Consider the following 27,899-nt stretch of genomic DNA (forward strand, 5'->3'; position numbering starts at 1 on the left):
CTATGAGAGGCAAACCTTAGATAGCAAAACTCATATAACATTAAACACTGTTAGACAAGGTATTTTTCCTGTTTCTGCTGTCATAGATATTAAATGTGTGCCACTGCATCTTGAAGAGACAAGTTTAAGATCAGAGTAAACATTCCCCCTTCACCCCATTCAACTGTCCCCTATGACCACTCAGTTTGAAAATGTTACATTCTGGTATATTATCTGGAGAACAATAATACTTTATCTGGGCTTACTGCTTTTATTCAACACCCAGAACAATCTCTGTCTATTCCTTTAAGCTCCTTTGGATGTGAAAAAATATGGTTACATAAATCTTTGTAATCCTGAGGGGAGGATAGCATATAAAGAGTTTACTGGCATTAGGATTAAGTCTAGTGTATTACAGTGCAATCTTTAATCTCCTAAAATCTACCTCACCATTCCAAGCTGTTTCGTGCTAGTAGATGAAGCTTTGGAAATAGGACACAGCTGGCAAGAGTGATAGACAGAAAGACTTTAAAAAAATAAGAAAAGAAAAGGAAAAGAGAGAAAAGAAGCAATTGGTAAAACTGTTAATGGGCTGATTTAACACAGTGACATGCATAACATTATTTTTATTAATTAAGAAATGACACGAGTTGAATGAAGTTCTTGTAAAACAAATTACGAAGAAAAAAAAATCAAAGTTTGAAAACAAGGAAGATTCAAACTTGGACCAAAACACATCTAAAACCACACTACAAGATAGCAAAGTCTTGTTTAGTTCTGAGACTCCTTGATCCAAACAAATATAATAAATGTTTCTTAGGTAACAAAAAAGGACACAACTGCATCCTGAAATGGACTTTTTGCTCTCTTTTGATCAAAGTGTATGGAATGAAAGCGCTGCTGAAGCCATGTATTACTCAAGAGAAAAATGTAGGAAAATGTTATTATTAGGCATATTTCTAAAGAATACTACAGCCCTGTTTGGACTTGTGATTTCCCATTCAGAATTTCCTGTTGAGGTACCCGTGGCCTCTGCTGAGTTTAGAGGTCCAAAAGGCCAAAGGCAGTGCAGCTCAGGAATACACAGGCTTGGCTGGGTGAGGTACTGGGGCTCTGACCCCCAGCTCTGCAGCCTCAGCTGAGGGATCTCTCTGCTAAAGTCTCACTTTCCTTTGGCTCTGGTAAGCTCAGGAAAGTATGTATACTGACAACAAAATGAAAACATTTGCTTAAGGGCTATTGTGACCAATGGTATTTACATATGTGATAAAATGATAACTAAATTAGGCCTTACATAGTAAATACAGAGTGCATGCTCATGCTGTATTTGGAAAAGACAAATTTCCTCACTCCTTCCCTGTGGCTGCATTCCCAAGGCACAGGAGTATCACACAATGAATCAAAAAACAATGAAGCAAATTCTTCCACTTCTGTCCTGAAGTGATACTTAAATTTTGAACCTGAAATCACTGTTTTGAAAAGTCACAAGTGTCAGTGCAACAAATCATTAGACACCAGCACAAACCTCTGTATCTGCCTGGGATACTGCCAGCATAGTCTGTTTTTTTTCTTCCCACCCACTCCTTTTTCTCTTAAAAGAAGATGCCAACTTTTCTATATCTCAGATTGTTCAACCTGCCTTTTCTAATCTTTTAATACACTAAAGGTTTGGCTGAAGATGAGCCATAGTACACATAAATATGTTTATCTGATTTATGAAAATAAATCTGTGCAAATTATTCTGCATATAACTGATATTTACCAGCATTTCAACTGTTAGGTAAATTTTATGTATTTCCAGCACTGAAGAGAAATATGAGCAGGAAGTAATCATGGTACTGCAGAACCCACAAGACAGTACAATGATAGCATTTCTTTCTTATTTAGTAGTTTGTATTTCCAAAGCACCACAAAATCATGAACAAATTAATCTAGGGCTTACACTGAATTTTACTGATAAGGACATTAAAAGCCTTTAGCAAATGTTTAATTGAAATAACTGGTGCACATTAATTCCAAGAAACTTGTTTTAGTATCTTAGAGATTTAGCAAACACCTAATGAGAGAACTCAATATGCCCCAGTGCACAGAACTCTGAGCGTGCTCTTCTTGAGTCTCAACTAGCAAGAAAATGCTTTGAAATGACATCTTAGAAAGAAAGGAAGGGAACATTTAGAGAAAGAATCTAATGAAAACACTGTCCCATGAACCATGAGCAGAAACCACAGTCTTTAAGGTTGTCTTTTAGCTGACGGTATAGTTTTTCATGGAGGGAAAAAAAAAATCACTCTGTCACTTCAGTAATTCTGAATTTGACTCTCAAATCCCAAAGTTTGCCCTTTTTAAAGCAAAAGTGTAACGGTCGCACATTTTCCCCTTCAAAACCAGTAAATTAATTGTGATAACTCAGTAAAACCTAGCAGAGAATGCACTGTGATGAACCCAAGGAGTTTCTTAGGAAATTATTTTTCAAGAAAAGGCATCACTGCTTTTTTTGCTGTCTCCTGATAGAAATCTGAATCCTTCGGGTTCCCCACTGAACACCACTGCCATGAATGCAATTTTTATTTTGAATTTGTTCTTCTTGCACACTCATTTTTGACTACAGTGTCTGGCATTTAACCCATTTGTCTCTCTCCCCAGTAAAAGTTCAATGTAAAGAAAAAAGGGGGGATCCTTCACATCCATGTCTCAAAACACTGTCTGGGTTTCATTTGACAACTTCTCAGGGTACACCTGATCCAAGCTTTTAGAAGACAAATAATGACAGTAACCAGTGTCAGGCCATTCATGATCCCTGGTGACCCCACTTGTGCCAGGTTGCCAGTTTGAGGAGCCACTTCCCACCCACTGCAGGGACTGTGACACATCAGCTTCTCAGCAAGGAGACTGTGGGAAACTCTATTAAAAGCATTGGAAAAAGCCAGTCAGTTGATATTTATTGCTCAACTCAATTCAACAAACAGGTTACTCAGTCGTAGAAGGTGATCAGTTTTTTCAAGCATGATTTGCCCTCAGTGATTCCAGGCTGGTTTTTCCAATCATGTCCTTCATCTGACCTGTAACAGCCCCAGGGGATCCATTCTCGAAACTCCCCAGGGGCTGAAGTAAGACTGATGGGCCAGTAATTTCCTGAATACCCCTTTAAAATTTGTAGATGGGTGTGGCAATAGCCTTCTTCCATCTTGTGGACATCCCCTGATGTCGCAGAATTTCTGAGAGAGAGAGGGCATGATTTATGTCTGGAGTGAGAATTGAGCCTCAGACTAGGCCCCTGATAAGCGGCCTTGCTGGGGCCTAGCAGCCTTTGACGCAGTAAGAAATTAGTTGTGGTGCAGTTAGAAATTATGTTAAGGTAACTACAAAGTAATGAGCTGAGTGTGAATGAGAATAGACCTGCAGTGTGAAAAGCCTGACCACCTTAAGACAAAGACAAACAATATTCGCTTACCAATCAGAGTGCCTTTGTAAACTGCAAACAATGTAGAAGTGTATATAAACTGCCATCTTCTCTCGAATAAATGGAGAACGTTGCATTAATCATATTGGTTTGACGTGCGTTCTGTCCTGTCCAGCTTTCCTGTTTTATGAGGACCCTGAGTTCACCCCGACCTCCAGAATTACTCAGAGATTAGGGAGAACGGCCTCCCAGGGATGTCAGCAGCTCCATAAACTCTCTCAGCTGCACTCAGGGCCCAGCAATTTGCAGCTCGAGTTCCTGCAAAGTTCCTGTACCAACTCTCCCTGCACTGACAGTGATGCTCTGTCCTCTTGGTCTCCTCAGCAGGACAGGTTAGGTCATTAATATGGTTTACACCTTTGCTTACCCAGATTTGGGGCACAATCAGCAGTGGAGGATCTGGGATATTTTGAGAGTGGAAGAGGAGGGAAGGCAGTTGGCTGAGTAGGAACTGAAGAGTAGGAGACCAAATGACAGCTTTCATGGAAAGAAGGTAGAAAGAAAGTGTATTAATCCTTAGAAGAAGGTGTCCTGCAGTTGCAAGCTTGAAGCTCATTGGAGATCCACCCATTCAGCCTACCTGAATATTTTGCTAAATCTCTGACACATTTTCTGAATTATGTTTCTGCCAGCATCTCTTGAGGAAAACATCTGCGCTTTCATATGAAAGAAAAAAATGACAATGTATTTTTCCTATATGTAGATAGCATGCTGAATTTCAATTTAACATCAATCCCTCCTTGAATAAATATACAGAAACAGTAGGAAGTATGCCAAGAAAAGAAACAAAACCTAAAATTGCTTAGACAGTAAGTAAAATAAAAATGATACCTAACAGAACAGCAGAACTTACCAGGCAGATATGAAGTGGATTCATTGCTCTCAATGGATATTCAAATGCAAATATTTGCCTTAGTTATAAATATATGAACATTTAAGTTACACTGCCTTATATTATGTTGTTTCTATCCTAAATGTTGTCAGAGACAGTATTTTTCATCAACTCAAATGGAATTCAAATTTCTTTAAAATATTCTTTAAAATTTCACTAAACAGTTTTAAAATCCATGAGTTATTTTATTTTCAACATTTTAATGAAAGAAGGGAAAGGTAAAAACCTTATGTATTCACATTCACAAAAGACTACACCTTAGGAGAGTTAAAATTGAATAAATTGTGAACAAATGTTGATTTGGGGGGTGGGGTTAAAGAAACTTCACATTAGTGAAATATCCTATGGTGCCTTACATTATTGATTCTCTGTCAACATCATGTTAGTTCTTTTCTAAATTAGTTCTGTGGCTTGACCTTGGAAAGATTGTGATGCAGAGTCCACAGGTTCATTCTAATTGCTGTTTTTCCTGGTGGACTTAACCATGCCAACCTGTCACTCATCAAGACCATTTGTCTGTGAACAGACTTAATTAAACACCTCAAATCCAATTTCTCTGATCCTTTCCACTATTAAAAACCCCACATGTGCTCCATTAGCTATTAGGAGTTTTCTAAAGGAAAAACTCTTAACATTCTCATTGGCATTACTCTCTACTGTTGAAAAAAAGGTAGAATTCAAAACTAAGATTATTAATTAGGATGGGAAAATAAGAAATTTCTAGAGACAACAAAGAATTGGCTAACTCCTAAACATACAGTAGAAGATTAAAGAATGATTCAAAGCATCTACACAACTTTTCCCTGTTCTCTTTTTTCCCTCATCTCCTTTAAATAAGATCTTCAACATGCTGTACAGGCTTGACTTGAATATGAATTTTAATTTATCTTCAGGTTTAAACAGGTAACTGCATTACTTTTTATGAAAGCACTAGGCATTTTCAGCTTCCTTTTTTTGTGATTTAAGTATCCAGTACATGGATAGAAAGAGTGTAAGTTAAAATACCTCAAATATAAATGTGCAGTTTCATTAAAATTATTGACAAGGTGCTTTTGCTTTCTATTCTTAACAAATTTTCTTGCCCTTTTAACTTTAGTTATTAAATTGTTTCTAAATTGCATTTAACCATGTCTTGTCTTATAACTGCATTCCAAAGTACTTTACGTTTTAAAAAACTAATCTCACAGTTTTATAAAAGATTATTCTTCATTTAATAGATATTCATTGCACCATCAAGTACAGTCTTCAATGTAGATTGCTGAGAGTTATAATTTAAAAGCATTTCTTAATAATTAATTTATGAATAATTAATATCTCCTACATTGGGAAATATTTAGAAAAAGCTATTCCTATAACAGCTTCCATGAAAGAAAAGTTACTGGTTATGGCTGGTTTTATTATTGCCAAGTATTTAATGCCTGTTGAGGCAATTCTCTATTCTTGCTTTCAGTTACATATTTTCCAGAATTTTATGGCTGCACCAAGACCCAGTCTCTGCAGCAATGTTTGAAGAGAAGTTCCTTCATGACAGATACTTAACAGGCTAAGTACTATTTTACCACTCTAATTAAGGCTGCAGTAACATGCACTAAATAAATGCTCAGCCCAGCCTCTAAATTTGAACTATACTATGAAGACATCTCTGAATTCAAACCATTCTGAAGCACAGCAACAGTTTTTTGTTTTATAGCTTTAGCAATTTGGAGTTTGGGAATACAAGGTTTATGTCATAAAGCCATTTAAAGGAAAAGGGACTGAAGTTTCAGAATTACTGTGAGCTTCTAAAGCAGTGTTCAAATATTGCCTCAATGGGTTCTGTCATTAGAATTTAGATCCTTGATGTTAGAAAAACCTAGAGGCTTATTTTCATGTTTGGTGCAACAAATTATGTGAGCTGCCTTATAATACAACAGTAATCAATCTAGGAAAGACACATATACCCAAAACAATGCATGGGTCTAATCTGTGTACTGCCAGGCTTGATAATTCTCTTCTGTTGAGTTTGTATCACCTCCAAGAAATATAAACTAACATGACAGTGTCAAATAAAGCAAACTAATGTAGCATGATTGATCTCTGGTGTCAGGACAGCCAGACTCATCCCTATGTCATTCCTGGGGCCAGACAAGAGACATTTCCTTTAACACTCAATAACATATTGTATTTCAACAGCTGCTATAATGTCTGCCTCATACAAATGCACACATTCACTTTTTATAATACTGGTAAATCTTCCTGCATACAAAGGTTTTATTAACCCTACACGTCACTGGAATTGGAAGGAGGAGAAAAAAATATTTGTTCATCTCAATACAATCTTTTCTATGAATGAAAACCACTGCCTGAAATAAGAGAGCAGAAGCCAATATTCAAAGTACTATTGGAGGTGATGGCTCTGCTGCACACGAGCAATGCAGTTTATTTGAGACTGAGAAAGCCTGAGCATTCTTATATCAGGTCTGCTCTTTTCACAGAGACACATCCCTGAATTTGAAGGCCAAAAATATCTATGCTGAAAGTGCCAGTCCATTCTCTCTTGTGGTGACTACAATTCTCTTACAATTCATTTCTCCCATTCTTTAAATACTATTTTACATCACACCAATGTACATGTGAGCAGCATCACTAATATAAATGGAATTAATCAGTATTCAGCCTGATATGCTTGGCAGCAGTACGTTATTTTTCTAACTGTTCTAGTTTATTAGGCTTCCACACATCAGTTCTCATTTGCAGGGAAGGATAATGAGAGTAGAATCCAAAAAATTGTATCTGGCAAGACTCGTACAAACCAGATATGTGCTATGACAATGCTCCTGTCCTGCAAATTAATTAAAGAAAAGAAAGTACCCTGAGTCAGAGCACTTGTCTTTGTGGCTGCTCTGGTGCCTCTGACCTGTTCAATTGGTGAAGCTGTCACAGGAGCAGAGAACCTGTCTGCTCCCCCTGCATTGACCCAGAATCCACAACTGTAGGACTGGGGTTTTTACTGGGTTCAAATTGTCTCTGTGCTTTCAGCACTTTCAGGGATGAAAAAAACCCCATCTAATACCAGCCAAACTGCCAGACACTCTATTGCTCTATTATTTGTTCTCATTATTACCCTTGTCCTGCCAGTGTTAGCCCTTTACAGACATCAGAGACACCCTGCCTTGCAAAGAGAGGAACTTCCACAGCACAGCCCAAGCAAAGCTGCTGCAGCCTGCTCAGACCTGCCCAAAGTGCAGGGAGGATCATTCCAGCAAGGATGTGGGTGATGAGCTGCCTGTGAAAGGCTCCCAAATTGGCACGTGCTGAACCCCAGAGGTGCCTGGCAGGGCGAGGGGCAGCTGGGTTGGGAGAGCCAGCTAACCTCTGCGTCCATGAGATTTACTAATGTGATAGTTTTTGTTCTTACATGTTGCTACTGCAGCTGGTGCTCAGCAATTATCTCCTTTACCTTAGAATTCCACACCTTTCAAGCTCATCCTGACTCAGAAGATTCATTGCTCCTCTTTCAGATTTAGCATTTAAAAAAAAAAAAAAAAAAAAAAAAAGAAGCAGTATAATATTTGAACATATAAAATATCAAACCAACAAAGACAGGAGAGAAAAATCAATTCATAGATAAATTACAATCAATTGCAAGTGGGAGGTCTGATGCTTGCCAAACTAACAATAAATCCCAGTTCAAAATCTTTTGTTCTATAATTGCACTAGGAAACTTTTTCTGATTACTCAAATAGACAAAAGCACAACTTAAACACCCTAATTTATGGGTACAGGAACAATAAGTTAAATATTGAAGGTCTTTTGTCCCTCAGAATAAGGACTGAGAGGTCAAGTTTTCTAAATTGTCTCCTTTTTATGCTACCCCTTAAGAAGAGTTAGCGTTAGCTTTTTCTGTAGTTCTAAGTATTATTAGAAATAAACTTTGGACATATAGTTGTATATAAAATATTTACTTTCTCTTTAGTTTGAATGTTTCATCTATTAATAATCCATTATGAAAGACAGAAATGTAATAGAAGCAGAAATCTCTTTAGAGTACAGTATACTTTGTTTACTAATTTTTTAGATAATGAAAATTTGATATGGAGAATGCAATAATTCAAATAGTGTTTTTAGAAGCACTTTTGTTTCTTTACACAATTAAAATATAGAATTTATTTTAGGGTTTACTTTTGCTAAAGTTGTAATGCTTATGACAGAGATTTCTAGATTAGATAATAGCACAGGGTTGCCTTCATTACTCTGCCATTCTCTATAAAAACAGAAGGTATTCTTGAAAATTTGAGGAATTGTGGTATAAAACTTATCATGATCAAAGCTGAAAACTGGCATTAGATTTGATTTAATAAATCAGTGTTAAAAGAAGGTAGAAGAAACCCTGAGCAAAACAGTAAATTTCACATAGGATCAAAAAATTCCCTTTCCAGCCTGCAATGATGCTCATCTGTGTTGTCGCTTGTTAAAAGAGTTCCACAAACAAAGCACAGCCAGACCTGCTGCATTTCCTTCTGAGCCTCACCAAATTACCAACACAGATTATTCTCTGTACACATGCAGAGGCAGACTGCACTTTTTTATCTTTTTCAAAATACCAGCCTTTTGGTCCTTCATCCTTAAAATAAATATGAGAAGAAGGATCTTACGGTTTTTAGGTGTCTTAGCAATAAGTCCCCACGTTTTTCCAAGGCATAATGACTCAGAGTTTCTGAAGATGGGACTTACTTGTGACATGTGCTTTGAACACTAGAGTGTAAAGTGTAGCAAGTTCTACTACTTCAGAAGTTATCAGAAAGTGTAGTGGCAAATCCAGTTGCTCTACAAACCACAACTTTGTCTTAAGAACACTTTTAAAAGATTTCAAATAACAGTTTCTTGTACATTGAAATGGCAAGTGGTTAAACTGCAATTTATAAAATGTCACTTCACTCTTTAATCCCCTGATCTCCAAAGTATTAGGATTTGATCTGTATTACAAATAGCACAGGTCAATTTCTTCTTTGGTATGTGGCTACAAACAGTTGGAGGTTATGTGCCAAAACCAAAAATGTACATTTTTCTCTGCTTCCAAACAGTGTAAACTGACAGAATTTGACTGAATACTGAGGTGGTACCATCAGTACTGAAGTGTTACAAGAGTCACATGTGGCTGAATGCACAAAATACTCTCATCTACCTCATTATCCCCAGCAAGTCCTATAAACAGTTGGTTGTTAGAAGATGATTATCAAAACAATATCAAGCACAGGTAGCATGTCTCCTGAATAAAAAATAACTTTCATGTAGAGAATGTAAATAACTTTTTTTTTTTCAAGAGAAACTAAGAAAGTTGTACTGAAATAGGCTGTTGGTCTGCCCACTTTATCAACTAGTGACCTTACTTTAAAATAGAATCAACAGGACTTTTTTTTCTTATTTTTTAAACAGTCCACTAGAATTTTCTAAGAAAAAAAATCACTGAAAATAAGCTAAATAAACTGAGTGAGTACAGAGGAAAGAGATGGTTGACACAGCCAGCTCTGGTTTCCATGAAGTATTCAACTAGCTCCAATCACCAAAGGCCCTTAAATTAAGCTGACATAGGATAAGAGGGAAGTCCTCACAGGGATAACTAAATAAAAGATCAGGAAGAAAGAGTTGCAATGAATAGTCCATTTTCTCAGTGAAAAGAAGGTACAAGTGGAATCCCACAGGGATCCTTGCTAAGGTCTCAGCTGCTCACATTCAGGAATGATCAGGAAAAGAGAATGAAAAAGAGATTGAGTTTGCTACTGAAAACAAGTTTTTCAGGGGAAGAAAACCAATAGTGGACTGAAAAAAAAAAGAAAAGTTGCAGAAAGACTCCTTGGCACTGACTGATTGAGGATAAAATGGCAGATGACATTGGAACCAAACAAATGTAAAGTGATGAACTTGGCAAAAAAGAAAAAAAAAGCAAACAAAACAAAACCCCAAAACCCCACACCAAAAAAACCCCCCAAACAGTTATAACTTTATGTACTCAGGAATTGATTCTGAGACAGCTACTGCCAGAGGCAACAGATCGTAGGTTAAAATCACAGCATTAGGAATATAGCAGTTCAGTGGCTTCAGATTTATAATCATAGGGAAACCTCAAAGTGTAAGGATACTGTGTAAAGTTTGCATTGTGTCCACATAATGATTGTTATGTGGTCCTTTCATCTGAGAAAAAGCATTTCAGCAGAATTTGAAATAGAACTTGACAAAAATTATTAAAGGTAACCAAGTAACTTCCACAGAAAGAAGATATTTAGCCTAGCACTCGCAAACTAGAAAAACATCAATGACAGGCATGAAAAAGGTGAAGGAATTGGTTAGCTGCCCCTTCCATTGCAATAATGAGAAACCCTGAAATACAGATTCACAGGTGAAGGTTCAAATCAAAACCAGGCAGGCACCACTTCAGGTAATGCAAAGATGGACTGTGGAACTCCCTGACACAAGATATAGAATGAATGCTATAAACAGGCATGAATTCACAAACTTTGGAAAATACTATTAAAACAAAAATCTCACCATCTTCTTAAGACCAAAAAGCCTACCCTGGACTCAAGTAAGTCCTTTTTCCTGAGATGCCATGAAATATCCACAGAATTACCACAAAGTGTCACCTTCTCACCTGCATTCATCTACACCCACGTCTGAGCTGGGCTCCCAAAGCAGAGGGACCTTACTCTGACCTGTTGTGGGTATTTCCATGGGCAGGCTGCCAGTAGCCAGAGCAGGCTCCATGTCCCATAAAGCACTGCAGGGCCAGAATCCCAAGGATAACCATTTCCAAATCCTCTCTCAGCAGGACTAATTCAGGGTGTGCTAACCAAGCAGTCTATCTTCAGCAATTCTCCTTAGCTTTGGGTTTTAAAAGACTTCTAGAAACAAACATTTTCTTTTTGGAGAACAGATTTTCATTCTGGTGACAAAAAGAATTTCAAATGAGGAGGAAATAATAATCAGCATATTAATAACTTCACAGTTATTTGTGATTTCAAAAGTACTTTATAAGGGAAATAAATATTAATCATCTGTTCTCCAGAGCAGGAAAAAATGGCAGAGCAAGCTGTACATGAACTCAAATGCTGGTTTAGTGTTCTGTAAATTGAGCAATGCAATCTCCTTGGATATATAGGAGAACTTCAGTGAGAGTTAGAACAGAGATTTTATTCTATACATTATAATAAAAGGTGTTTTTTCCTTCATTCAGAATGATTTATCCTCCAGTCTTACAGCTGGTTTTAGCTGCAAGAAAAATGCTATAAAAGCATATTGTAAAAAAAATAGTGGAAAAAATAGGAACGTTGCCTCTCAGTTCACCTATGCTAATAACTGTAATGAATTCAAGAGTTTTTAATTACAATCCCTAGCAAATTGGATGTTCCAAAATGGTATAGGTTTTTTCTTTCTTTTTTCATGAGATATACCCAAAACATTTATCTACGTTGCAATTCTACGAAGAGAAAACAAAAGCTACAGTCTTACAAAACAAAAACATATTTGAACTTGAAGATTGACCTGCATGTTCTGTATAAGGCTTTTAAAATCCTATCAAATGCATTTTAGTTTTCAGAGCACTGTTTTGAACTGTTGTCTGTGACCTAGAACTAAAATCTGTAAAACAGTTAACAGAGTCAGGGGGTTTAGGTTTTTGGGGTTTTTTGTTTGATTGGTTTTTGTGTGGTTTTTTTTTCAAATTCAAAACAAAATCACATAATTGCACTTAATGGGTTTAGGTTTGCTTATCCTAATATTGAGAATTTGGTCAACTATCCAGCTATATCTTAAACAGCCTGTTCTCTTTACTGAAAAAGATTATGCTATGATAAACAGAAATGCAGGACAACTTTGATCATCCATCTGTGTGCTGATCAGCTAAGACAACTTCACAGCAGTTGGTACTGAGGATCCAAAAATAACAACTGAAGTTGAACATTTTGGGCAATGGGCGAATGTAACTCAGTAAATATTGAGTTATATATTTCTCCTCATCTCCCATTGCATGATTAGAAAACTAAAATATTAAAAAAAAAATCCACAACCTCTGAAAAATTAGTTGTGGCATTTAAATGCTATAGTTTGCTAAAAAGCGCTTGATAAAATTCTTCAACTTTTGTCTCACATTATCTTTTAAAAGGGGCCAAAAACATTCAACCCAGTCCATAACAGGCAAAATCTCCCCTGCACAGTCTATGAATTTGAATTCATTCTGTCCATCATATCATCGACCATTTAGATTTTTTACTTTAGGCTCCAGGCAATAGCTATTCAATTGTTCTTAGTAACATTTCTCACTTCCCTACACTGATTTTACAACAGCATGTTCAATAACTGATATACTAGAAGTCCTGAACAAAAACATCCCAAATTTTACATCAAAGTCATGCTAGGGATAACATAAAAGTAATGGAATATATAATGAGAAATGAGCTGAAATTCAAATATTTAACAGCTAAATGCCTCTGGCTACCCAGCGCACGCACCAACAACAAGCCTGTGGGAACAGTAGGGGAATAGGCAATGAAATTGTGATGTTTAAAGACCAGCACCTTCAAAGAAATAGCAAAAAAATAACTGGGAGCTAAGCACAAACACCTGAGATGCTTAAAGCTTCCTTAACTTTGTAAGCAGCACAAAGTCCCAGGTAATCCCAACAAGGAGCTCATTACCATGCAGGCTGAGCTTAGATCAGTCAAACCTCCCTAAGCCTTGCTCGCTGATCATCTCTGAGCTGAGCTGATTCACTTTAAAGATCAAAGTGAGCAGCTGCTGGAAGGAGCTCCAACTAAGTCCATTAACATTCCTCCTCCTGAGAATGTCTTCTCATACAAGGCTCAAAATGCAGCCAAACCCACACACTCAGAGGATCAACAGGTTAGAAATGCATGGCAGTGGGAGAACTGTTCTGGGGTTACAAATACAGGTAAGGAAGGAAATGGACACTGCTCTCATATCAACTCATTTAGCATTAGATGAGGATTCCAAACAGTTTGAAAACAGATGGTTATGCCAGAATTTTGCAGTGTAGGAAGAATTTATTGCATTGCTAACAGGAGCTTAAATTTTACATTCAAATCCTCGTTATAATTTATTCAGGAACGTACTCTACCTTTCTGGTGCTCTGTTGCCTTCAATGGCATTAATTTGTGTTTTCCCCTGATATCTGAAACAAAAAACTGAGTGCAGGTAAAAGATTAGAGCAGACAGAATCAGCATTCCTTTACTGGCATTAACCCTGCCCTCATTTATTTATGGATGAAGCTCTGTGGTTTAACAAACACAGGCACTAGCAGGGTAATGAGAGGATGCACACTCTGATATTTACTGTACAAAATTCAAATTGGGAGCTGAAGGTGTCATAATTGATTTTGTTGTGGGTTTTTCTAGAGTGCTCATCACTGTGGTATTTAAATTATTCTCCAAATTATAATTGATTAGATTCCATAATGCTCCTTAAGGACAATTAAAGCTGAAAATCTCAATGCAGTGAGTATTATAGTATGATACAGCCAAAACAATACATGAGATACAAGTTTCTGATGTTTTGTTGGTTTTGGCTTTTTATTCTCGTGGTTGGTTTTTTGGTTTTCTTTTTTTAACCTCTGATTCTAGATTGGGGGCAGACAATTATTTTTAAGGAAATGGGAGCTTTGGATTCACTTCGCAATCTTCTGACTCTTGATTACACAGTTACTGACAGAAGGAGTGTATATTTTAAAATTTCCCAGTAAAATTGAAAATAAAGAATTATTTTGACTTTAACTATTTTATTTTCCAAAGTAGGGAACATGGCACTTATTCTAAAAGAATATGATATTCATAAAAGTACTTTGACTTACAAAAGTAAAAATCTGTGGGATTTAAATAATGCAACCAGCTGATTTGGGAACATTTGAATTAACATTAGTGATAAATTATTTCACAGTAAAATTATTCATACTCAGCAGGAAATTAACTTGTCATAATATGCTAGTGTTAAAGAAAGTGTGTCTCTTATCTACGCCTACATATGTTGCATGAAATCACTGAATAGTGATTTCTCGTGGTGTTATCTAGAACATATTCCCCTCCATACATGGGATAAAGCTATGTTGCTTATTTATTACAAATTACTGTTTTCATCAACCTTATATTAAAGTCCTACCTCACTCAGTAAGTGAACAATGAAGGAGTTCTAGAAGAGCTGCTCAGTGACAGCATTTTTTCAGAACAATTAAGGTAAAAGAAGAAAATGTGATCAATATTAGAACATTTTCTGCTCAACTTCTGGGAGACAATCCTAAAAAAAACTGGTACATTTAAGTCCAGCTTTCACAAAGTACAGGAAAAATAATGTAATTTCTGTCCTGTGTAAGTCTGTACCACCTAATTTTAAAAAATCTATTCTGTGTACTAGAAATTAATGAACTTGCTGTTTACAAAGTTGTCATTAGATGCATCTATAACAATGTTTCCTAAAGCATAATTTTTCTAAGGAAACAAATGCACTGAAAGGCAAAATTCACAAAGTACTAAAGACAATGGTGTGGTGATGCCTTGAGAGGTTCCTAGAACAGAGGCTGGACAGTGCTGGAAGAATAAAGTAGGGATTTATTAAAAAGGCCTTCAAAGGAAACACCTTGGGCAGTGCAAAAGTCTGGCTGAGGCTGCACCCAAGATGGACAATGGGTCACAACTTTTCACACTTTCATGTTTTGGGCCATTTCCATATTGGGGTTAATTGTCCAATTACAGCTCCAGGTTATGCACTCCCATCCTCCCAGTTTGCTCTCCTCAATTCACTGCTGTTTATATTTTTAGACCTAAAGCTGCACCAGTGTCCTTGGTTCTCAGGCTGGGAAAGGCTGGTTCTCAGTTTTGTCTGACTGAACTGTGAGGAGAATTACTAACACCTCATATGAAGTTCAGAATCACACACTAAAAGCAGTACAGAATCTAAAAAATATGAAAGTTAAAACTTAAGGCATCAGTGGGAGTTCTTATGCTTAGTAATTCAGGCGTTTTTGGCAAATGAAATCTTCCTGCTGAAGAAAAAAGTCAAATTAAATTGGGATTTGGAAGAGGTCTACAATAGAATTTTGGTTTTAAGGACTGTTTGCTAGTCCTTGATGTAACAATTTAACATGGTCCTAATCTTGTTATTTTCTTCCTAATAACTAAAGCACTCACTAAAAATGTGAAAAGGAATGAATAACTTTTGCTTAAGGCATAAATAAGTCAATCAGTTTTGCTTTACTAGATAAATAAAAAGAACTATTTCTCTCTTATAAACCGCTTTTGAGTGAGCAAAGTCATCATTATGATTATATTTGACCTTCACTGCTCAAACTTCAGGAAAAATAATCACAATTCAGACAGTTAATTAAAAACACACAATGATACAAAAAATTGAAAACTGCTTGAAAATAAAGAGAAACTTTTATTTGTAAAGTAAAGCTCCAGGTGCAGCTGTTTCTTAGGAAAAATTTAAAAAAATACTTTTCTTGAAATATCTCTGCTGTTATAATGATAGTAATTATTTTTATTCTGCAGTTGCCCAAACTTGCCAGTCTCTTGAATACTATGGTATAAACCTACTGGCAAAAGTGCATCTGTTGATAAACCAGATGTTCCATAGATTGGCCTGAAGTGTAAGGTGGAATTTTGCAAATCTGACAGGTTTGTCCTGATATTAAAATCAGTGTATGTCTCACAAAGACACATGGTTTGTGTATGTCCCTCTTCAAACATTACTACTGGGTCTCATGTAGACCCCAAAGCAACACTAAAATAGCTGGTTCTATTTTTTAAACAGATTTAAAATATATTAGTGGAATTATTTATTTGCCTGTTTGGGGAGGCTTCTGATGGTTTTATAATGTTGTTACTTTAGCATTCAGTGCTTAGAATAAACAGACAGAAGAGCTGCAGCCGAAGGGCTTGGTCAGAACTGGGATCTCAGTAACTATTCACTAAATATTCACTCTATCCACTGAATAAGGCAAATACTCTGCCTGTCCTGCAGACTGACACCTGCACAGTGTGGGCATTCCATCACATCAGAGGGCTGCAACAGCCTGCTCTCTATAGGAAAAAAAGGGTTGAATTAAATTTTCTATAGGTAGCAGAGCCATGGGTAGAGAAGTATTTTACCTTTAGACAAATAAGCTGTCCTGAAAAGCCATTTCCCAGCTTATTGTCACAGAGGTCTTCTATTGATCACAGCAAACAGCACTGTGATTGATTCTTCTTGGTTTTACTGTTTCCAATATGCTCATAAACTACAAGCCTAGATACCATTTATGAGGAAGATAACAGGACAACGTGCTTGAGCCTAGGTTACTCATATGAAATTTTGTAAAATAGAGTCCAGCTTCTTCACATCTATTGGTTTTATTGCAAAGGACAAGTAGACTATTTAAATAGCACTGCACATAAAAATATTGCTTGATAAACCTATCAATAGATATACTTCTCCATTGAATCATACTGATTTTATACATCATCCCAGCCTTAGGAGCACAGCAGCTGTCATATTTATCACCTCTGTGTTCAATGCTGCCTTCAAGTCTTACCTTCTTTTCTATCAGGCTGTGTTCCAGCTCCTCTGTTTATGCTTGCCCTTGATTTTCATGGTGACAACTGGGAAGGCTTTATTGCTCTTTAGAATTCATCCTTCCTGTTGACACATTCTATGCAAACACACAATCTTTTGCCTGATGGAGCTTAGCACATTGGCATGTAGCTCAACAAAAAGTGGACATTTGGCAAGGAAAGGAGAACAGGAAAGGCCACAGTTAAACTGGTGCTTGCCAAGACAACAGGATAAAGTTTGCATGCCATGTTGTCAGCACCAAAGCACTTGCTTTACTCTTTCACACCTTGGAAATTCTGTCCTTAGTCCTCTAAAACTGATGTACACACACACACTTGTCTGTCTTTCTGCTGCTGTGAATGACTGCATTGAGAAAGTCATGAACATCCTGAAAGGTTCTGCCATGTCAAGTGCTGCCAGACAGGACAAAGCATCTCCATCAGCAGTGCTGGGCTGATGCCTTTCTCAGAACTTCCACTTTTCAGGATGCTTTGGGAACCAAGGTTAAGAAAATTAATTTCCCATTGAAAAGCCATCTTCTTGTTATGTGAAAAGAATGAGTACAAGAAAAGACTAAAATGAGCTAATATTTGCCAACATTACTGATTAAGAGGACAGAGAATATTAAGCAGTGATGCAAGTAACATTATCTAGAATTGGTTCTGACACAATGACAATATATATTTTTTTGTTACTGATGCCCCACTCAGGCATGTGCAGTGTGCTCTACCATCATTAACACACATTTGAAACAGGAAAAAACAACATCTAAATCAAACTATACTACAGCACAGGTTTGGTTTCAATTGCATGGGCCAAGGCAGCCACAGTTTCATATAAACTATGTGAAATTATATATGGCTTCAGGCACTACCAATCAGCCAGTGAATGAGATGCCCTTTTATTCTGTCACTCTATCAAGCCTAAATCCACCCCTGTAAATGCACTTGAAGCAAAGACAGTGTAAAAAAAGAAGCTAAAGGAGGTAAAGATGAACTGTGCAGAGAAAACAAACTGAAATCCATATGGAGCAGACTCTTACCTTACTGCAATCTTACCATAATTTTACTTTTTTAATTGAATTAAGTACTCCCTGTAACCTGAGATCTGTTATTGTAATCCTATACTCTAGAAGAAGTTACAGAATTGACAGGAATTATGGTCATACTCAATTGTCCCCTGAAGAAAATTCCTTCACTTCCAAAATAAAATCTAGAGGAAAAAAAAACCCACTTTTTTTTTTGCAGCATTAGTTTTATTTCATTATGTCTTCTTTAATTTTGCTGCTCTTTTTTCCCCAGTAAAATTTTATTTATTCTAAACCAAAATTAACTAAAATCAAACACTTGTTTCCCCCCCACAAACCAGGTATGAAAAGGACTGCAAATATTCATTTTAAGGATAAACTCTTGGAACTGGAAAACAATCTGAAATTTTGTCAGCACCATTAAGTCAATTTACAGAGACTTCCAGCTGCATTCTGAGGCATCAATGACCTTTCCAGAGAAAGTAATATATATATATATATATTCAGTATGGTTTTTTTTTTTCCTTGTAAAGCAGAAACATCAGTCCATTCACCCAGCACAAACTATACTTCTCATGACAGAGGGCTGTCCCAGTCTGAAATAGATTGCAGAGGTGTGCTGACAGAAAGGAGAGAGCAGCACTTAACTTGTGAAGAATTCTCTCCCAAGGAGCAATGGGCAAAGCTCGATATCCATATGCTGTTACTAAAATGGCTGGAACAAAGATCAGCTGTGGAACTGACACTAGCTCAAAACCCAATCCTTTTATGGCACCTGCCCTCTTTGGAATTTAGAATTAAACCGAAATATGTATGCTTTATCAGCAATGAAGCTTGAGAATACTTCCAAACACTATAAGCAAATAAATGCTTCTTTGAATGTTCAGCTAAAATCCTGAATCTAATTATCAGTTTGTCTTCACACTGCCCAGCTTAATTTGTAATACATTTCCAGCTCAGAAGTCAGTTAACAGGATTTCTACAGCATTGGTAAAAATAATGAAAAAATAAAGGAAAAAAAAAGTATGCCTGGAAAGTGAATCTTTAGTTAATTATTTTGCTGATATTTTAAACTTGGTTCTGAATGAAGTAATTCCTTTGGTGTAGAAAAACTTACTTGTTGACCTATGAAACCAAACCAGTTTTCTCACACAGATTTTGAGTAAGTAGTCTTTGCTCACAATGACTTGTATGCATATACATAATCTGCATATTAAATCTTATTTGGAAGTAACTTTGAAAAATGTGAGTTCTGTACAAATCAGTCTATAAGGAACAAACTATTAATTAAATTCTTAGGTCTAATAATTCACTGACTTTTTATGCCTACATTTTTCCCAGATTTTAATGTGATATCGCACCTGAGACCAGGCAATTCGTAGCAAAATCTTGCTGCAGTTGCTTTTTTTAAACTCACCTAATTATTAATTTGAAAATTCTTCCCTTTGTGAAGACTCAATGAAGCCTCTCTCCAGCTCCTGAAGCTCAGCTGAAGACTGTGGCTGCTGTAACAAAAATGACAGATGAAGACAATTTTATTCAAATCTGAAAAATAAATTTGACTTGTAACACAGCTGTAAAATATAGTATATGTGTTCAAAACAATCATTTTAAAGTAAATGCAAGTCACTGTTTTAATACAATGACCTCAGCATATTGCTTAATCAAAGAATTAATGATATTTGTGACCCTGCATATTCTGCAGTAGCCTCCACTCCTGGATAGCCCTACACATTAAAAATACTTGCTTTTACTAACACTAAATATAGCAAATATTTAGGAATAACAGAGAAACAATGTGTAAAAGCAAGATACACTCTAAAGAAAAATTCTATAGCAGATTTTTTTTAATTAAGAAAATATCGAGAAGAAAAATAATCAGTTCTGTGTTCTGCCAGGCTAAATCTACTAGAACTCCATGTGATTTGCACCAGGACAGCTGCAACATCAAAGTCCCCTTCTCTGCTTCATGACAACACAGACTGTGTCCATTAATTACTAGGTTTGGAATTGGGCTGAAGAGTCATCAGTTTGCACAATTTTTGAAGGTCAAGATATTGTCTGAAAAGAGATTCTTTTGCACGAATGTGTTTATATAAGACAGATTAACCAGGCAGCAAGATATTGAAAAATGAATAAAGGTTGTTATTAACACATATTGCTTGTCTGGGGAACTGTGAATAACGCTACTTTGAAATTCTCTTCTACATAGGAAAAAATGAAGCTTTGTTTCCACTTGCACTATTGCATTTTTTTAATTTTTCATATGCATTAGAATATTTTTCATACTGTGAAAAATAAATATATTCAGAACAGTTGCAAAACATTGCAAAGAATTATTGTGTTAAAGCTGGCACTGATTTCAAGCAGATAGAATGTTTATTATTTCATGCAACAACCAGCATACTCAGGATCAGGAAAAAACCAAACAGATAAGCATTCTGAATGCATTACTTTATTTCAGTTGCCCATTTTGGTGAAAAAATATAATATGGGTTCATCTACATCAGAAAGCATCCCTAGTGATATGTAGGGAAAATAAATTCAATAAGCAGAAGATGAAAAGTATCTATTTAATTAATCATAAGTTAGATGAGCTTATTTGGTAGGCAAAAAAATATCAAGGCTTTCACTAAGTTCTGGTAACAACTAGAAAACATCAGGTGTTTTAATTGTCTTTTCTCTTCCTTAACTTCAATCAGTCCCACAAAGACAAAAGTATTGCCTGCTTATTTTACCAAGAGATACTTGTTTTCTGGCTATTTAAAAATAAAAAATATTATTCACAGAAATAACGTTTGTGTGGCTGCTCCTGCATACACTTGCATAAAGCAATATAAAAAAAGATGCAGGTCTTGAATCAAAACTGTTCCCTACTGAGTCTGTAGGGCAAACCTTTAAACAATACCAGATATTATTAAAACAAAATAAAAGCTGAATGACTCTTGCACCACATTTGCTATTAGTGACCTAAACCTGACTTCTGTTTGTGTAGTTCTTGTGGTCTTGCTTCCATTACAGGTGCTAACAGGTCCACAAAATATGGAATTAAAATTGCTTTTTCCCCAGCCCAGTAAATACATCAGCATCACTTCTTAAAAACAGCTAGGACAGAGGTGGCCAAAAATCATAGAATGATTTTGGTCAGAAGAGGCTTTTAAAGGTCATTTATTCCAACAACCCTGCCATGAGCAGGGACATCTTCAACTAGATCACATTGCTCAGGGCCTCATCCAACCTGGCCTTGAATGTTCCAGGGGGTGTGGCGTGCATCTATCACCCCTCTGGGCAACCTGTCCAAGGTTCTTGTAAAACCCTTTTTGTAAAAAAATTCTTCCTAATACCCAGTCTGAATCTACCCTCTTTTAGTTTAAAAGCAGTACCTTGTCCTTGCATAGTTGAAAAGCATTATCTTGTCCTTGCACAGTATGTGCTCTATCTTTATTATGAGCCCCATTTGAATACTGAAGGACCACAACAAGATTTCCCCAGGGCCTTCTCCTCTCCAGGCTAAGCAGCCCCAACTCTCCCAGCCTTTCCTCACCAGAGAGGTGCTCCAGCCCTCTGATATTTCGTCACCCTCCTCTGTGTCCTTTGTGTGCTGGGGTCCCCAGAGCTGGATGCAACACTGCAGGTGGGGTCTCACCAGAGCTGGGCAGAGGGGCAGAATCCCTTCCATCCCCTGCTGCCCACAGGGCTCTGGATCCTTCCAGAATCCCTTCCATCTCCTGCTGCCCACAAGGCTCTGGATCCTTCCAGAATCCCTTCCATCCCCTGCTGCCCACAGGGCTCTGGTGCAGCCCAGGACACCTCTGGCTTTCTGCACTGTGAGTGCCCATGGCTGGCTCATGCCCAGTCCTTCTGGGCAGGGCTGCTCTCCATCTCTCCATCCCCAGCCTGGGCTGACAACGGGAGAAGCCCCGCCCCAGGGGCACAGCTCACATTTGGTCTTAGTGAGATTCCTCTGGGCCACTTCTGGAGCTTGTGTGGGTCCCTCTGGTTGGCATCCTGTCCTTCAGGTGTGCCAGCTGCAGCAAACGGCTGGGAGCTGTCTAAAAACTCGCTGAGGGTGTGCTCAGTCCCACTGACCCTGGCACTGATGATGTTCAAGAGTCCTGGGCTGGTGCACACTCTCAGGGACACCACTCGTTACCAGCCTCCATCCAGGCACTAAGAAGTGGAGCACTGCCTTTTGGATGCAGCTGATTCCTTTTCCACCAAACAGTCCATCCATCAAATCCACATCACTTCAGAGAGAAGGAGGCTGTGGGCACCATGTCCATGCACCACAGAGCTGCAGGCAGCTATCCACAGCCCTTCCCTGTTGGCTGATGTTGTCACTCCATTAGGGAAGGTCACTTACTGGTTTTTGCCCCTCTCGTTGGGCCCCAGGGGCTCCCCTGATGGGGGAAAAACCTCCTTTAACAGTTCTGTGCCAGGATTGAGACACTTATAGGACCTTTTTCAGTCTTCAGGTTGCTGTTTATTTTTATCTTATCAAAAGTTTTGGCACACTATCTGTACCAGACTTTGCACGCAGGAAAACACAGCAAAATGGCTACAAGATGTACAGCTTCAAGGTCTTTTAAAGTGGTTCCATCCAGTTAATTATTAAAACGTACTTTCTTTCTACCTTTCTACCAATAACTCATCCCTTGTCTGTCCACGTAACCTCTGCACCACAGCTTTCCTAAACCAAGCACCCTTTGCCACCAACACTGCAGAAAACGGAGCAGATGAAGAAGAGGCTCGAGACAAGGCTGAAGAACCTCCATCCTGCCTCCCATCTACTTCCACACTAAAACATCCCAAAATCTAAATCTCTCACCCTGCGACAAACTACACTGTTCTCCATAATCTATCTTGTAGACTCTAGTCTATCCCAAAGTCTTGGAAGCCCTTTCCATGGGCAAAGGTCCAAGTCAGTGCTTCTTCAGAGCAGACAGAGAAATATTCCCTGTGCCCTGGGTTCCAGCAGTCTCTGGGTGGCCTTGCCCTTGGTGAAGCCGTGCTGCTGTTTTCAGTCACCTCCCTGTGCCTCGGCAGAGCACCAGGGGATCTGTTCCCTGATTGTCCCAGGATGGAGGGGAGGCTGACTGGCCAGTAGTTCCCAGGGTCTTCCTTTCTAAGTGAAAAGCTTAACATTTTTTATAATGTATTGCCTAAACCAATAAAAAAAAAAAACTCCAATGGAAACTAAAATATTAACACATTTGAAACACTCTTTCGGTCAAATCCTGCAAGTCTGAGGTCATACATTTGATTATTTGCAATTTTTTTTCTGTTTCAAACCACCAAACAACTCTATTTAACCACCATCTCCCCATCAATTTTTTCCACTCAGACCTATTTCCATTGCAATTTTCTAGAGGTCAGCTTAAACATATATAGAATATATATCATTTTAACCTGAGCAACAAACTATAAGACATGAAACTGCTGGTGGAGCTAGTAATTTGTCTCTGCAATTGACCTTTCAGTGCTCCATCTATTTCATATTTCTATTTAATCACAAAGCCAGGGTTATTCTCACTCAGTTACTCTATTTGCATTTTACCATTTTGTTCAAATCCTTACCTTTGTTCTTTTCAAATCAAGTTTGAAAATGTTCTTGAATTTTTCACCAAATAGAAGAATTATAACATTCCATGGTGCTCAGAAGTGGTATATTCTTTCCTATGCTATAATCAGCTGTATGGACTATTTTTAGTTTTGAAAACAAAATAGATGGAATTGAATTAATCACTGCTGAGTCAGGCCTTATTTCTCCATTAAAAAACATGGAATGGCAGTTTTAACATGAACATTTAGGAAGTCATTCAACATAAAAATTGAAATACTTTTGCTTGCACCTATTATGAAACATTCTCACAGGTCATGTGGGAGAAAACTCAATTCAATGAGCTTAACTGCACCACAAAGATGACCAACGCTGTCTTTAGATCCACCATCAGAAATGCTGTGTTTAAAGAGATGTGCTCAAAAATAGAAGATTGAAACTTAAATTAGAGAATCTATTTTAAAATATTTATAAATTTCCACTCTGTTTAGAGTGCTAGCAATTATATAATTTTTCTTAAATGTAATTATATACCTCAATTTCATCACCTGCTCTTAGTCAGGAAGTAAAATACCTTTTATGAAATAAGATCAGATTTGCTGACTGTGCAAAGGTGACATTAATTCTTAGAGAAGTCATCAAGGACAAAAGCTGTTTGCCTCCAAGTTTTCCTTAGCCTTCTACGAGCATGGCCATTTCTCCTGCATAATTTGTACCCCGGTATCAGAGTGTGTCAAAGTTTATCCCCTGCTTGTCAGGAGCATGCCCATTGTGTCAATATCCTGCTTTAAAATGCGTGCATTTATCGATAATGTATTTAAAAATGGGAGTATTTATTAACAACTAGTTTTTACTATGCTAAGGCTGTCTCACACCCAGCAGAGTCCAGTGTACAAATGGGAAATGATCTGATACTGTGGTAGCAACACCCTGGGTGAACAGGCAGTGGTTCAAGGATCTGCAGTTAAAAGTAATATTCAAACATGATTCTCCCTCAGAGCTGCTGCCCTGGACTGCCATTAGCAAACCCAGTTCCTGTTCCAGCCTGTCTGTATTTATGCGTAAAAGCAACCATCTCTGTGCATTTAAAGGCCAGTCAATGTTTTGTTTTAAGCTTAATAATGCCTTATTAAAAACAAACAAGCAAACTATAATTTATCAGAAATCAGTTTTGTTTGGTATTACAAGGTTTCTTTCCAGAAAACAAAAAAAAACCCCAATATTTTCGTTGAAACAAAACAACATGAAATCCAAACAATTACCAATTTTTTCAAATAATGAAAATAATTTATTTTCTACAGGAAATACTTATTTTCACAATGAGGTTTTTTTTCCAAGTTAGTTAAAGTATAGTTCACAACATGACAGAAGGATAATTGGGCTACCACTTCTGAGGATGCTTTTTTATAGACAGATGTAGGCTCACAGCAGTGAGAGAAAAATAAATGAGGGCCCATGAGTAACTCAAAGAAGGACTTCTCAGTAACTTCTGATTGAGAAAATGTCAACTGTATTCTTAAATGTTTTGTCCATAGGACAGAAAACTATCCAGACTGGAGTGTAAATAATTCACCTTTCAACTTCCTAGCTTTAAGCTACTAAATCTTCATTTATATCTTGGGTAGTTCACTAGGAAACGGGTCTTATTTTTATATCAACTTTCATGATTTTTCAATATATAGAGTATAGCAGCTTGATTAACATTTTTGAGGTGGGAAATTGGAATTTGAAGTGATATTGTTCAGGAAAACTTGAGATTTCTTTCTCCCATCTGTTTTGCTTTCTCTGCTTGTCCTAGGGGCCAGTTGCTGTGGTAACTGAGCTCCAGGATGACTCCAGAGCTGTTTGCTGCAGGAGCAGTGTCCACCTTGAAGGAGGAAGCTGTCATGACAACACTGAATTCCCCAAACAGAGCAACTTTGAGCTTAACCTGTTTAATCATATACGTGGTTTGATAAAGAATACAAAGGAACAAGAAGTTAATAAAAATATGGAAAACAGTCTCCAATTTAGGCTGATTGTTCAGCCTGTGCTACGTCAGGAAAGAAGTTCACTTTCCTTTCTGCTTCCTGGTTTCTCTTTAACAGCTCTCAGAGTCCTTACTTCATCACATTACCTTCATTTTATATATACTCCCCAACAACTTAGATTAATATGACGCTTCACAGCAAAATCCTCACCTTTCAGAAGTTAATAAGTGTTTTATCACTCAGCTTCCTAAGGCCATGATTACATTGCTAGCAAAGGAAAGACCAGTCTACAAAATATGCAGGTGTCACCTCTGTAATGTACTCTCCAAGGTAAACAAAATCCTGAAAATAACTTACTATAAATCTAAATTCTTTTAGCTCAAAAAGGGGCTTGTGTTCATTAAAATTGCATAGAGACATCACTTATCAATTTGGAAGATCTAATTATTTAGATTTTTGCCTTTAAAATCTAATCAGCATCTTCCTCCCAAATCATTTTTATGCTCCTTCCTCATTACAAAAACTGCTATTTTCAACTTAATCAGTTTCACCGCACAGTTATATTTCATTAGCCACTAAAGAGCTGTGAGATTGGGGTAGTCTATTAAAGAAAACATTAAACATAGAGCTTGATTTCTGAGAAATAAAGTGCTCTACAGGACTCCTAATGGAAGAGATCGGTGGAAACATCATCCTAACAGAAATTTAGGAAGTATACCTTGCAATATATAATTAGGTTTTAAAAGCATTGTTTGAAAGAATTCTCAAATACATTCAAATGGAATTATGGCTAGTCTATAATTAAAGCCACAGCTATCTTTCCTGTGTACAAACCTAAATCAAGAGTAGCATTCCAACCTCAGGTATATTTTGACACAAAAGGCTGATCACATATCAGCTTTACTGGCATAGGCAAGATGGGGATGAGGAAGGAGCAAATCAGGAACCCAGAAAAGATTTCAAGCTTTTTTTGGATCTGACAGCCATGTCAGAGATCATTGAACAAAATCCCACTGTTTTCATGGTTGTTTGAAGGTTATGAGTTTGCTGAGGCAAGCTGAAATTCTCCTGAAAGTCTCATGAAACAAATTTTGTGGGACCTTATAGAAGAGATATGTAACTGCACTACACAGCACATGCCTGTTACTATCTTTTGGTGCTCCTCTGACTGTATGATACACACCTAAAGATGAACACAATAATTTTGTTTAACAGCAGAAAGAAATTGGTTTATTTTTTGTTCAAAAAGTCTTGCTTCAGTTCAATTCACCTATTTTAAGAGAAATAAAAGCAAACAACAGAGAAGATCAATGTGAAAACCCCAAATCCCATAATGGTACTGTAGAGGAGACACTATTCAAACTGAAGTGTATCTGAGCAAAGAGTGATAATGGGTCCATCAAGCTCAAGACTACGATTTTAGATAATAATGAGATACCAAATGTTCAAGTATTAACTTCTTAAAATGACTGATTTTCAAAAAGCACCAAGGGTCAGGTGAAAAGAGCCCAGGTTCTACAAGTTTATTTCAGCCCACGTTGCTGTTTTGAATACAGCAGGTGTTCAGGGCATTTGCCCAGCCCAGAAACAATTTAAATTATACATCAGGAATAGACCTACAAGTTTATACCAGCAAGATTGCTAATGTTTTGTCTTTGGCAACAAGCTTTTATTTTCAAGGAAATAATACATTTCCCTCAATGTTACTTTATGGAAAACAGGAAAACACTAGCATTAAAATATTGCTTCCCAAGGATAAAACAAACTAGGCCATAGCACTGCTTGAATACAGGTGAAAATGTGCAGAATATTTAGATATGCAAGGGATATTGCTGATGTGTCTGCAGCTCAGAGAAAATTTACAGCACAAACTTTGCATGAGTCAGTGTGATGGCTGCTGTCAGCAACAAAAATCATCTGCATCTTACACATCTACCACATGCAAAACACTTCTGCAATGATCTCAGTAAGGAGGCTGTGCCATATATCAAAATAATGTTATACCTACAGCAGCCTATAGATACTAAAATATGCCCTCCCTGCTTATTTTGTACGCAGTGAAAAATGAGACACTTGTGGGTAAGCTTGCTCATTAATTCTGACACATAATTGAGAGTACATGCTTGATACCACAACTTAAGTATTTGAAAGCCACAGAAATATAAATGTTTGTGGAAAAGAGAGAAAGGGAGAGGAACAGAGACAGCAATTATTTGAACTACACAGAATTTTAAATGGGTAATAATTAACTTGATGGTGAGTAGCTGAGATGAGCCACGAAAAATTTCACAAGCTTTCTTGAGCAGTATCTAAAAATAGGGCTGAAACAGAATAAACACTTTTTCAGCAATTCTGAGTTTCTTTCATTCTTTGTTGAAACACCAATATCTATTTACTTTAAAAAAGCTGAGGAAGTTCTGTATATACACAGAAAAGA

The 27,899-nt window shown here is 37.2% G+C and overlaps 1 protein-coding gene across 18 annotated transcripts in view; it reads right to left on the minus strand.

The window, feature by feature from the left end:
• TENM1 (teneurin transmembrane protein 1) overlaps positions 1-27,899 on the minus strand; it is an 873,984-nt gene that overhangs the window by 640,320 nt on the left and 205,765 nt on the right. For 15 of the 18 annotated variants that reach the window (XM_072929129.1, XM_072929141.1, XM_072929139.1 and 12 more), the window contains one exon: positions 19,350-19,437. The exons of the other annotated variants lie outside the window; for them this stretch is intronic. The gene's annotated coding sequence lies outside the window, so the exon portion shown is untranslated. The remainder of the gene's footprint in view (positions 1-19,349; positions 19,438-27,899) is intronic. 18 annotated transcript variants of the gene reach the window in all.

This window comes from Taeniopygia guttata, chromosome 4A, assembly GCF_048771995.1.
Source record: "Taeniopygia guttata chromosome 4A, bTaeGut7.mat, whole genome shotgun sequence".
Lineage (NCBI taxonomy): Eukaryota > Metazoa > Chordata > Aves > Passeriformes > Estrildidae > Taeniopygia > Taeniopygia guttata.